Genomic DNA, 13,525 nt, shown 5'->3' on the forward strand with positions numbered 1-13,525 from the left:
AACAACGGTAACTAAACGGAAACGGAAATTGTGCGCACGCTTGTGTGTGCGTGTGTGTGTATGTGTGTTGTGGCCTGTGGCTGCGTGTGCTTAAAGGATATTTTCAGCGCAAATTGCGTGCAACGGCGTAATCGAAATAAATTATGAGCCCAACTTACGATGCGGCCAATGCCGCAGCCGGAGCCGGAGCCGGAGCTGATAGCAACTCCTGTGGGGCATTATGTGGATATCCGGCTTTAAGCCAGTGCCCCGTGCGGACAGCACGGACAGCTTTCAGTGCCTTAGCGTGTGCTTGACCCTGAGCCCTGAGCCTCAGCCGTGAGTGCAGAGAGTCCTTGCGGCCGGACAGGAAACTTTATGCGAACAGGAAACTTACAGCTGCTGTTTGTTTATTTGTACTGTTTGTTGATGGCCAGCGGCATACGGTTCAGGTTTCCACTTTTACTTTGTCTCAGGCCCAGGCCAAAAGGATTAAGCTGCCAAATTAGTCTGCCGGCCAATTAGCGGACAATTGGACCAGCAGCGATTAAGTATTCAATGTCATTTTTTAAACGATTACCAAATATATATAAGGCTTGTAGCTTTTAAGCTGTATTGGGCTTTTGCAATTAATTTGTGCTTGAGGCTTTCATGTGCTTTCAAAACATTATTTAGGCATGAATTTATATTAATTATTAGTTAATTATAAAGAGAGCAGCAATAAAGTCTCGCTATGATCTTTAATATGCTTTCATTGGTATTGTATTACTGTTAAATGGTTTTTCAAAGATTTTTGAGTATAAGATTTAAGAATAATTTGTTTCAAGGCTTTCATATGCTTTCAAAAGCTCTAATTAATCAGTTTACTTTTATGTCGATATATACAAATATTAGCTATTTGGATCGAGTCAATGATACAGTTATTATTGTGTATGTTTGGGCCAGCGTGTGGGACATGTATCTGTAATAAACATTATTATTCCCATTCATATTTTATTTCACAATTTTTTATGGCAGTTTGCCGGGCCAGCGGGCACGTATTAGTTATAACGATATGTCATTGATTCTCAGTTAGCGCAGACACAGACACAGACGCCAGGCGAAGTCGTTTTCCCCTTGACAGTCATTATGATGAGGCTCTCCTGTCTTGGAGCTTGTCCTTGTCCTGCTGCTGTTCCATGTCCTCGACGTCCTCGACGTCCTCGTTGTCGTTGTCGTCGTCAAGCGCCTTTGGGCCATGATATATTATGGCCTGTCGCCTGTCTTGTTTATTTGCGTTATTTAGCAAAACGTGGCAACAGCAGTTGCCGCTGGTGTTGTTCTTGTTGTTGGCGTTTGGCGCATTTTTTTTATTGTTATGACGCATATTTTGTATCGCCGGAAATTGAGATATTTTTTTTCCTTCATTCTTTTTTTTTGTGATTTATTGTATTGGCCTCAGTCGCATGCATTTCAAATTGATTGAATATTTAGCAAAATGTCTTTTGGCATTGCCTTCTAAATTGTTTACTGGCAGCGCGGATGCCTTTTCCCGAATTTTTACAGCTCCGTCGTCAATCGATTTTGGCATTTACCAAAGCCAAAAAAAAAAAAGTCAATTTCGTTAATCAACACGAACGACTTAATCCAAATTGAATGAACTCGACGCCAAAGCGGATCAGCCGGGTTTATTTCTTTTTCTATATTTTTTTTTGTATTATTTCGAAAAAAAAGAAGAAAAACAGGAAAAACGCTGCCAAAAAGAAAACATCAACGTAAATTTACACATTTTTCGCATTTTTACGCCCCGAAACATTCGCCAATAGCTGGCGGAGAGATGACTACGCAGCCAAATCGGCTCAAGGCTCAGGTGAACTCCGCTCCGCTACGGAGTGGAGGACCTAAAAGGCCTAAAAAGCGAAAATTGAAAAACGCAGCAGCAGCAGCTGCCAGGGCCATAATAAAGCCTAAGCCCAGAGTCCAAAAAGAGGGAGAAAATAAAAAGAAGCAAAATCAAGCCAACCAGTGCGAGTGACTCAATCGAGACTATCGAAGGGCGAGTGTGTGTGTGCGCATGTGTGTGTGTGTGGATGTGTGTGTGCAGGGGCGTGTCAGTTGCCACGGCCAGAGCTCAGCCACGCTTGAGGTGATAATGTAATAAGCACTTTTTATGACCCGACAGGATTTAGACCTAAAAATTCCATCCACACATAACGGACCTCAACTGCCTCATGCCGCATGCCGCATGCCCCGCACTGTGTTCGGCCACTGCAAAAGTTGGCAGCTTCATGTTCGAGCCAAGTCCATAGCAAATTCGAAATGTTTTCGGCTCTTTTTGTATTTTTTGTGCGTCGCAAGGATTTAGATTTAGCCCGGCAGTTGTTTCTGGCCCTCTGAGCATATTGTTTTGGTCAGCAGCCAGCTTGGGACAATGCCCAATGCTAATTGGTGGCATGCAACAACGTTGACAACATTCAACAGTCGGCAGGAAATCGACAAATATGGCTGCTAAAATTCGCTTAGAATATAATGTACTTGAGTTTTAAGACGAGGAAATGGCTTGGTTCGGCAAGCCGAACATGAAATACCCTTACTGATACACATTTAATACCGACCAATTGTTTTTATAGCAGTATAAAATGATTGGGCAAAAGAATACTGAATATTTTAACTGAGAAAAAACAGAAAAGGAATTTGTAAGTGAATCCGATTCTATAATGAATGTATAAAAGACGGATATTATCAGGATTTTATATGTATATAGGAAACATGGTAGAACTCAAATGCCAAGATTAATCATTTATTATATAGAAAAGAACAATGAATGTTCTTTAAGAACTTAATTTTCTACCGATATTTCCTATGGCAACGTTATGATATATTGGCCCGTTTCGATCTACTCACTGCTCGCAAAAAAAGAAAGAACTTTGCAAAGTCATTTGACGGGAAACCCGGCATTTCATAATCAACACATATATATAATTAATTTAATCGGATGCATCTCTTTCTACATGTTACAAATTTCGTCACAAAATTATAATACGCTCGACAAGGTTATAAAAAGGTTTTAAACTCATTTTATGCTCTGCTCCTGTTGTACTCAATATAAAGGCTCTTAAATGATTAAGGCCTGTCGAAGCGAAGCACCATTAATATAAAAAATTAAAAAAAAAACATAGAGGAAAACGTAAAATTACCTTGCCATGTTATTTGTTATTTATAAAAAACCCGAATGGGGGATGGGCAGGGAGCAGGGACAACAGTCCACAGGGCAGCCTTGAGTGCGCGCATCAAATTGAAAAATGTCAATGATAGAGAATGGAAAATCACAGAACAAGGGTCAGAGCAGCGGCATTGCGATTGAAAATATGTAAGGGCATGGGACAAATGGGAAAGAGGACGTCAGGTAGCAGGCGGTTGGCATAAAGGTAAACCGTGCCCGGTCCTCGTCCTCGTCGTCGTCGTCTTGGTCGTCTTGGTCGTCGTAGTTGTCGTTGCATTGACAATCGACAAATGAGTAGAGATAATGCACAACATTAATCTTGCTACCAGCAATTTGTCAGCCAGTTGAAACTGGACTGGACTGGAGGTTTGCTTTGAAGGATGCCAAATGCAGTTCGAATATTGTGGCCAGCAAATGGAGCAGCAGCAGCAGCTGGAGCCAAAGCTGCACCAGAAACTGGAGCTCTGGTTCTGCACTTGAGCTGCGGCTCTCTGCTGTGTACGTCTCTTCTAAACGTTGCTTTCATCAATTAATTTACAATTTGCCAGCCATTCGCATTTTCACATTTCCACGAGGACTACGCTAGCTCCTAGATTCATTGATGGTCAGCACATGGACTTGGCATACTTTTTTTTTTCTGCTACCTTCTTTTCTTTTTACTGCCCCAGTAATGGGCTTGTCCTTGCCGCCTGCCGCCTGCATCCTGCCTGCTGCATCCTTTGGCTGTGTCGTAAATTGCATTGGTTGCCAACTTGTTGAAAGGCCGCCGAGTGTGTGCGAGTGTAGAAACTTAAATGCTTTTCTGTGTTTTGCCAGCGCCATTTTGCACTCGCCTACAAAACTGCGCTGCGCGTGGACACTGGCGAGCAGCGTCAACGTTTAATGCTCGCAATTTAGCTTTTAATTAGATCCGCAAATTTGTTGTCGATACCCATTTTGTGCGCTCGCTCGTGCGGCACACACAAATTCAAGTGTTGCCCTGCCTCTGAACCCTTAACGAGGGGCGAGGTCGGTGTCGGCACCTTTGCCTCTGGCGGAATTAGAGTGCTTACGGTTTTTCATTTTAATTGTATTTTTCTTTTGCTGCTGTTTCTTTTTACTTTTTACTTATTTTTATTTTTTTTTGTATTTTGCTCGAGTTGATTTATTTATTTCTATTTGCCGTATTTTATTTTTACCAAAAGCCGTGCAGAGAGCAATTGCGGTCGCCGCTGCACCTCCTCGCTCCTCCGCCTCGCTGTAGACCAGGCCAGCACAGTTTCTACCCCTACTAGCACCCCTCGCTCTGCTGTCTGTGTGCCATGCTCTAGTTTTCTATTTTTGCTGTCCGCCGTAATGGGGACCTTAATCACGTAATGATTTTGAGTGAGTGAGCGGCGAGCGGGTGTCCGATTCTTGGCCAACATTGTTTTTACTCGTCTCATTGTTGTTGTTATTGTTCCTGCCTGTTGTTGTTCCTGTTGCTTCTGCTGTGCTTCTTCTTCATTTTGTAGCAGCTATTTTACAATTGGCACAAATCTAGCGCTCAACGCTAATGGGTAAATTTGTTGTAGCGCTAATTGAAATTGCATTTCTTAAAGTTAAATATTTAATTGAGAGCCGAACTCATTAAGTGCTCCGCTCTCTGTATAAAAGACTCTGCGACTAGGAAATACCATTTCTGGAACAAACAACTTCCGCAGCTACACTTGATTTGAAGATGAGATACATTTGAGAAACAGTTGAGCAAAGATTTGTCAAACTTGTGCAAAATAAGAACAGGTTAAAGGAGCAGCAGAGTTTAAGTTGAGTTGCGCGATCATTAATTCTTGCCAAAGCATTTCCCAAGACTTCAGTTCAAAGAAGCTTACAAGTAAAACTTTAATTACAAAAAAAAATAAAAACAATGAGTAGGTCGCAGGATGTTGGGTATTTTAACTACTTCAAGAAGCTTCAGACCTACTATCCACTCTAGGATTTCAAGCGCTGCCTAAGCTCTAACTGGTTGAAAATTGCAAGCGTCAAGCGACAAAAGGAACTAAAAAAAGCCGAAACCAAAGTATAATTTAAATGCAGCTCCATTCCTTTAAGAAATCGATTCAGTTCTGTCAAAGATTCATTTTCATTCGTTGTCGGAATAAAATTTAATTGCAGCGTAAAAGATAATTTAGATTTTGCGCTTCGCTTTAAGCTCGCTTCTTTTGTCATGCCACATGCCCTGTCATCAGCTTGCATTTCTGTTTTCCAAGTGTTGCTGCCACATTTTGTTGCTTAGCGAAGCAAATTTTATTATGCCCTCCGCATTGTTGTTGATCGGTTTTTGGTATCGGCGAGCGGGCTCTTTGTCTTTCATGTGGAGTCCCAGGAGTGGCGCGTCGGGCGAAACAATTGCAGTTCCCTCTTCACATTGACAATGGGACAATGTGTTTGTCTGTCCCCAATGACGACAACGAGCCGAAGAGTCCAAGTGAGAATGCCGCCGCCGCTCGCCAATTCTGCTTAGAATGCGGCACACGAAGCGTCGTCAAATCCTAATTGCATTTGTCTGATTGCAGCTCCTGATGACTGCAATGGCCAGAGTGCAGCCGCATTTGTATCTATATAGCCGCATTTGTATCTGTATCTGTAGCTGTATCTGTATCTGCTGCTGATTCATTAAAGAGACAAATGAGTGTGGAATGTAAGTGGTGGTTGGGCGAGAGGAGGGGGAGGGGAGCGGCCTATTGGCTTATGACAGCGAACATGTAAATGCCATTTACAGCTCTTGTTGCCGCTGGGGCATTGTCTTGTCAGCGGCTGATATCAGGCGTAGGAGGATTTGCTCGTCTTTGCCTCAATTGAAATTCCATTTAATGTAATTTGAGTGCCATCATTCATGTCGCTCTGTCTGTCTGTCTGTCTGTCCGTCACACTCAGATAACAGACGGACAGCAGAGCCCGCCTGGTTTTTGGCTCGCAGCGGAGTCTGTGAGAGTGCAGCTGAGATTGCGTTTACACGATTTCATGGCTGTCAGAATTTCGTTTACACGCGCTGGCCCTGCCCGTTGATTGATGGATTCTTTAATGCTGCTGGTGGTGGTGGTTTTTGCCAGGACCAGCTCGCCATCTAATGTACATGCACATATGTATATCAACTAATGAAGCAGTAAAATAATTTTCACAGCAAATGAAAACATCAAACAGAAAAGCATTTGTGCGTGTGGAGAGTGGGTGGATGGGCAGTTGGAAGGGGTCTAGCGGCAGGCAACCGACATTTCCTGCTGCTTATTGACTAGGAGTTTATTTTAGCTAACAGAACCGCGGGCCCGACCCAATTGCTGGCCCACTGACACAGTAAATCCATGACAAACAAAATAAACAAACAAACAAAGAAACGAACGAACAATGCATGTGCCCAGACATAAGTTGCAGTTACAAATGCGTTGCAGTTGCAGGTTGCATGTTGCAGATACTTTGTTGTTTGCCGGGATTCACATTTCGACACGTACAAAACGACTGCAGCGTGCGGATGGATTTCTCTGTGTCTTTTCCAGACCTCTGGGCACGCAAATGTAAACAACCAGCCACATGTCGGACGAGTGTATGTGCGATTGTGTGTGTGTGTGTGTGTGTGTGTGACTGGAAAAACTCGGCTGCGCCAGGTAGGCGGCGTTAAGTTTTCCAACTGTCGGACACGCACATGTTCCAGCACTAATTGCTTTAGTTTGCCAACTTTACTTGCGAGTATTTCCCACATCCTCTCACCTAATCACCTAATTCTGCGAATAGACCTGTTCACATGTGCCCAGCTAATAGCCCAAATGTATTCGTACTTTTTTCGAGTAAAGGGTGTAGTCGTTAAAAAACCTCTCACACACCATGCAGCTGGATATCTCATCCCATTTTGCGCAGGATATTCTAGAATGTTTTTATGCCCTAGGGTAAATGCGTGTGGCAGGCAGAAACAGGCCGACCTCATTTAATATACATACATTCTTGATCAGCCGAGTCGATTGAGTATCCCTTTACATATAAAGACCACGATCTCGAGTAGTATAAGAGCTATAGACTTCAAATTTAATATACATATGCTCTTATACCACATCGATCGATATGTTCAGGCATAGCTCGAAGAATATGATGTCTTTCCGCCATATATTTAATATGCATGTAGTTCTCTAGTCCATTCAGCTCAAGAATATTTCATATTTTGAATATCTACGCCCATTCTCCACATTCTGGAAAACTCTCACTCTTGTTTGGGCATCAAGTTGTCTAATCTTGTGCTTGCTTGTTTCAGGCTTCATTAGAAGAGGCCAAAATAATAATAATAATTTATGCATGCTTTTGACACAATACACAAAGGGTAAACTGGGCACTGGGGGCCGGCCCATGGCAGACCAGACCGCATGCGTTGTCAGCGAGAACGTCAGCGACGACGACACTAATTAAAAATTTTTGGCCAACCCTCTGAGGCGAGTTGACGAGTGAAATTGAAAAGCTGGCGGTGGGTGGCCCGCGGGCTGGCCCGTCAGAAATCCGTCTAATTCCCAAAATAACTCTGCACACGCCTTTCAACCTTTCAGTTCAGACCGCGAACCGCGCGACAGAGACAGAGCTCGACCTTGTCCGCGAAGGGCGAAACATTCAAAAACACCACCCATTGATGATGTTGTTAATGGTAAAAATCTCAACATCCTTTCAAAGCAGTCAGCACACACACACACACACACACACACACGCAAACGCATACACACACACGCACACACAAAACAATGGCGCGTAATTTGACGAAATTTACATTCCTTAATTAATCTTGTTTGCGTTGCGGCAGTTGCCTGTTGTTGACTCACTACGCATGCCACGCCCTCAGCTCCTGCCCGCCCCTAGTGAATTGTATAGGTATGCGAGTGTGTGTGTGTGTGTGTGTGTCTGTGTTTTTGCAGTCAGCCTGACGCTTTGGCAATATTTACCACCTGCGCCGCAGTACGGGCAACTAACACCCCTCCCGCAGAGGAAACTCTAATGACTTTCCACGCACAAGATGCTGGGGGGCATCGGGGCATGGCATGACAGGGGCTTAGTCTAGGGCCTGGGCTGGCATCGTAGCATACTGGCGTTTGTCACTTTAGCGCGTCTTGTGTCTTATTAACCCATATCCTGCTGGTATCCGGTGTCGGCAAGCATTCTGCCTAATGAACCCTTTCTGCCAGCAGCACATTACCTGTGCCTGGGTCTGTGTTAGATGCCAGGTGCCAGGAACGCGATTCCTTGACTCGACCCTCGACACGACTTGACTCGACTTGGTTTAATCAAGAAATTTAATGCGCTGCGACATGTGACAATTATTGAAATGTTAGTTGCAATTGTGAACGCGAGGCAAACTAATCGCAACGTGAACGCAATTTGAGCTTCAGTTAAATTAAAGCGACTCGGCAATTGCTGCTTCAAGCTGTACAGGAGTCTGTGCACTGAGCGAAATTCATTTCTGTTATTTGATAGAAAAATAAAATAATAAAGAAATAACTTACATTAATTCGAATATATCTCAGATAATATCTAACCAGACAAGCGTTAGCTCGACTCAATGAAATTGTAAATTTTGTTGCACATCATTTCTCTCAGTGCATTCGGTAATTCATTCCATTTCCTCAGACACTTCTCACAATTGTTTGCGATCATTTTGCAGCCCGATCAGCCCGATCAGCCCGAAGCAGCTGTCATTTTTCAGCAGCTCTCGCGAATGAGTGTTTTCATACGTATTCAAAGGTGTTGCCACACACATGCACAGCTGTCAGCTAACCATGAATTGCACACTGTGCCACCAAAAACCCGATGCCGGAGCTGTTGATAATGCCCCAAAGATAAATGAGCTGCCGTTGCAGTTGGTCTCTGGCCTCACTCTGGGCAGGAGGAGCTGCCCACGCATGGAATAGACATGAGGCAGGCTGCCCGCTGGGCAGATCCAGTCACTGGCCAGTCATTGTCCGTCTCCCCCTCTCCCTGCCCTGCCCTGCTCTGCCCTGCCCTGCCTCTAGCTCTCATTCATTAGCTGCGCACAAATTTCCGCTCGCATTGGCCACAATAATTTCATTGTGCAAAGTTTTTCCATTACTAGTTATGAATATGCAACATTTATATAAATTGCCGCGTTTGTTGTGCGCGCCCGTGTGTGTGTGTGTGCTTGTGTGTGTAACTGCGTCTGTCATTTCAGCCAAAAAAAAAAAAAAAAATAGATATAAATAAAAAAATAAAAGCAACTGGCAACTTGTCCGCTCGCCCTGCGAGCGCTTTGTGGCACGTTGATTGCAATCATAATTTATAAATGTTGCTGACAGTTTGCGTGCTTCACAATGTTGTTGTTGTTGTTTCTCTTGTTGTTGTTCCTGTCGTTGTTGTTGTTGGTGGTGTTGTTTTTGTAGCAGTTGCAGTTGCATTGTAGCTATGTCAAAGCAGCCAGAATTGGACTTTGGGCGCCTGTTCCGCTTAATGGTTGCTGCTGCCACGATTGCTTCTGCTGCTGAATGCACCCCCTTTTTTTTTTGCCAATAAATAAGTAATTTCTGTGACGCTCGGCACTTTCCGGTCAGCTGTTGAGTCCTGCTCGGCCAGCGAAGAACGTGTCCAAAAAGTTGGTGGCATCCAGCCAGGCCAAGGCGAAAGGCGAGAGTTCCTTCTGTGATTATTGAATATGAATACTTTTCGAGTGCTGCGCGTTAACAACGACCCCTCCCCCGCCCGCTCTCCCCTTTCGTATCTAGAGACGCCTCTGAAATGAACTAGTTAAAAGAACTGGTTAAGCTGCAGCTGAACTGGAGCACGGCCCGAAGGAGTTGCCAACATTGTATTTACTTTGCCGCATTAACAGCTCGCTGAATTTGATTGTTTTGCTTGGCCAGCGCAATTTTATTATGGACCCTTGGGTTCGCAAAGGGCGTGGCCTACGGGGGCGGATCGCGGCTGAGTCCTCTTCATTTGCCAAGTTTGCAAGTGCAATGATTTTTTTTGTATTTATTTTTCTTTTTTTTTTTTGCTGCCAGTTTGGTCAAGTGCTGCGGCCAACATTTGCTGTTGTGGCGGAAAACCAACCGCAGCGGCTTTGGGTGATTTAGAGCTGGCAACAAGAGACTGAAAGGGATGTGGGCAGTGGGGAGTGGGGAGGTGGCGAAAGGGCGTATGAGTGATGGCCATGCATATTCATATACATTGAGATTCATTGTATTTGCGCTGCATTTCCGCAGTATTTCGTATCCCAAGCATTTTATCTCGGGCGCAGCTCTTGAGCGTAGCTCGTTCTACTTACGAGCATTTCGCTTTCTGTTTTTTATGGCACACAGACGGCAGTAGAGGGGTCGCAGAAGGCGGGGGAGTGGGCGGGGTGGTAGAGTAAAGATAAACAATGCAAGCGTTTGGCCAAAAACTATGCTCGCCTGGCAAATGGAATTTGTGCATGTTCTCGTCGTGTTGCCTTTAAACTGATTTATTTTCAATTAAACAACTTCATAACTTGGCAATTCTTGTGCCTTGCCTTTTGTTTGGCCTTAATTTACGCCACAAATTCAATTTATTTTAGATACACCTAATCCACAAAAGCAAACTTGATTTATCAACATAAATATTTTGCATGCTGCACACACACACACACACACTGTGTATTTATGCGTGTGCGTGTGTGTGGTTTTCAGGCAGCAAAATGTGCTGCTTTTCGTCTTCCACCTTGTCAAGCAACTGAAGTGAGTGTTAAAGGATATGTTCGGCTTATGCAAGTGTGTGTAATTGACAGAAGTGGGCGTGGCTGGGCAACTCGGTTGAGCTGCTGCACAGTCGAGCAGAGCATCTGGCAGTCGTGCTAAATGAATCTCAATTTGAATGCACTTGAACGGATTAGTTGACTTGATTACGAGCATTTTACTCTCCGGCCATTAAATTTAATTTGTTATATGCATTTACAAGGCTGTCCATTGTCTTCAAGCACTTTAAATTCTAGAAATTTGCTGTGACAGCAGTAATGGAAATGCTCGAAGCCCCAGGACACGTTCTGAGCTGAGCTGGGTTGGGCGCTGTGCATATTTATAATTCCAAGTATATTTAGCCAAATGCTAAATACATGCCACGACAAATGCTGAAATAATGCAGTTAAAATATTTTCACAGCATTTGCTGCTAAATGAAAATGAAAATGTCGGCCGAGTGTGTGTTTTATACTTATCAGCAGCTAAAGCGGGAGCAGGAGCTGCAGCTGGACAACGCCTGACAGCCTGGGGGTAGCTCCACGGGACCCGGTCTGCCTGGCTGCCTGGCTGCCGAGCTGCCTGTGCTGGCCCGTATAAATCATCATTTGCCCAAACGTGGCTACACATGTAATGCGCTCGGAGGGGCGCATAATGTGTCCTGGCTGGCCTCCAAATGGCAGCAGGTCGTCCAGGCCTGTGGACTGTGGGAACTGGAGCACAAGAGCTGGGACACAACTGATATTAATGCTCGACATGTTGGGGCCAAGTTTTATGGTAATTCACTTGGCCTGCCCTAACCTCGCCATCGCCGACCGCCAACACACTCATAAGTCATGGGAAAACAAATACCTTGTCAATTGGCGGCTGGCCACAAATGCTATAAAGCTGACAAATGTCTAACAAGCGCACCACCAAACCACAAAACAGACACAGTAACCCAGCCAGAGAGAGAGCCATAGAAACAGCCGTCCAGACAGGCGAGCAAACATTTTTGGGCGGGGCGCATGTTGATCGCAGGTACTCATAAAACTGTCCAAATGTCAATATTCCAATACCACACAAGCACAAACGCACACAGTCACACACAGTCACACTTCTATCCAAATCCAAGCGCACTTTTGTGACATGCAATTTGCTGGCGAACAGAAAAAACTTCTAACAAAGCTCTATTCCACGCACTTGTATACCCTATAAAATATTGCTAATATTCTATAGACATAGAGATATTGAGATAACAAAATAATGAAAGTACAACAAAAGATATATATATATATAATTAATTGAATTTTCTGAAGCCCAATATTAATGCTCACTTTCGACTCGAATAGAAGCTTCAACAAAAGCTTCGACTCAGTCAGTCAGTCTTCAGTCAATCAGTCAGTTAGTCATTCAGTCAGTCTTCAGTCAGGACAAACTCTTTGATAGAGATAATATTCAACGAAATAATATTTCACCGAAAGTTTTTCATATATTTAGATGATTTGAACCAACGCTTTTTCTTTTCAAGGTTTCATATTTGTGAAATGTTGATTCAAGCAGTCCAGCATGCGCATTACGCTCCATTTGAAAGGGGTAGAACTTGTGTCAAGCCAATAAAAAACAAAATGCGAGGCAGCGCATACTTTGATTCCCTCTCTCTACCTCTCTCTCTTTCGCCCTCTCTCTTTCCATCCATATCTCGTTGTTGCTGTCTCTCTCTTATTTGTCGCTGACTGTGAAACACCTCAACGTCCAACCAATTTTCAATTTTCGGCAAGAAAATGAACATGTCAACAGCAAAAATTGAGAGCAACGCGCGATTTTGCTTGAATTTTTGGGGCCTGTCGTTTGCCCGCTCGGTTGGCTCTGGCTCTGGTTTTGGTTGAGGTTTTGGGTTGGGGTTTCGGTTGGGGTTTGAGGTTCGGTTCGGGTTGTGCTTCAGGTTTTGGCATTGGTTTGTTGGGGCGCCACATTTTTAGCAACTTTGTAAATATTACAAAATTTAGGTGTCTCGCTTGGCGAACATGCCAATGAAATATTTATGCAGTCATCCACACACGCGTGTGTGTGTGTATGTGTGTATGTGTGTATGTGGTTGTGTGTGCTGCTTTTTGTGTAAATATAAACCGGCCGCATTCGACAGTCGAGAGTTGAGAGCTGAGAGTCGACTGACTGGGCTGCCGGGGCTGGTAGTCGGATAAACAGACAATTTGCCAAAGTGGATACGTGCAGGGCGCGCATAATTTTCGGCCGCACACCTGAGCATAGCCACGTGGCAGGCTCGGAGTGGGGCATAGTGCGGCATGTGGCATGCGGCATAAGACACGAGCCTAGACCTAAGCCAAGTGCAACAGGAGCCGCAATTTGGCTTGTGCCGCGTACTTGAGGTTTGTTTTAAGCTTGATTAAAGCGAGCGGCATCAGCTTTAATTAAGCCGAACTAGTAGAATTTAAGGCGTGGCAGGTTTGTTTTGTTTGCTTAGTGCAAGCCCTGCGCCTGCCCCTCTCCCTGCCGCTCTGTCTATGCGCATGCATGAGAAATGGCCACGAATTGCAGCGTCTGTTGTGTGGAACTTTTGCGATTTTAATCGTCGGTAAATTTATGGCTTTTGGTGCGCACAATTTCCCAGCAGACGCGGCGGCAAATAAATAAATGAAAACCAGGCGCAAAAACAA

At 44.3% G+C, this 13,525-nt stretch overlaps 1 protein-coding gene across 1 annotated transcript in view; it reads left to right on the plus strand.

Moving 5' to 3' along the window:
- Window positions 1-13,525, plus strand: part of LOC115762088 (PDZ and LIM domain protein Zasp) — a 71,854-nt gene that overhangs the window by 35,643 nt on the left and 22,686 nt on the right. The gene's annotated exons all lie outside the window — the stretch shown is intronic.

Source organism: Drosophila novamexicana, unplaced genomic scaffold, assembly GCF_003285875.2.
Source record: "Drosophila novamexicana strain 15010-1031.04,08,12 unplaced genomic scaffold, DnovRS2.1 tig00000564-arrow-pilon, whole genome shotgun sequence".
Classification (NCBI taxonomy): Eukaryota; Metazoa; Arthropoda; class Insecta; order Diptera; family Drosophilidae; genus Drosophila; species Drosophila novamexicana.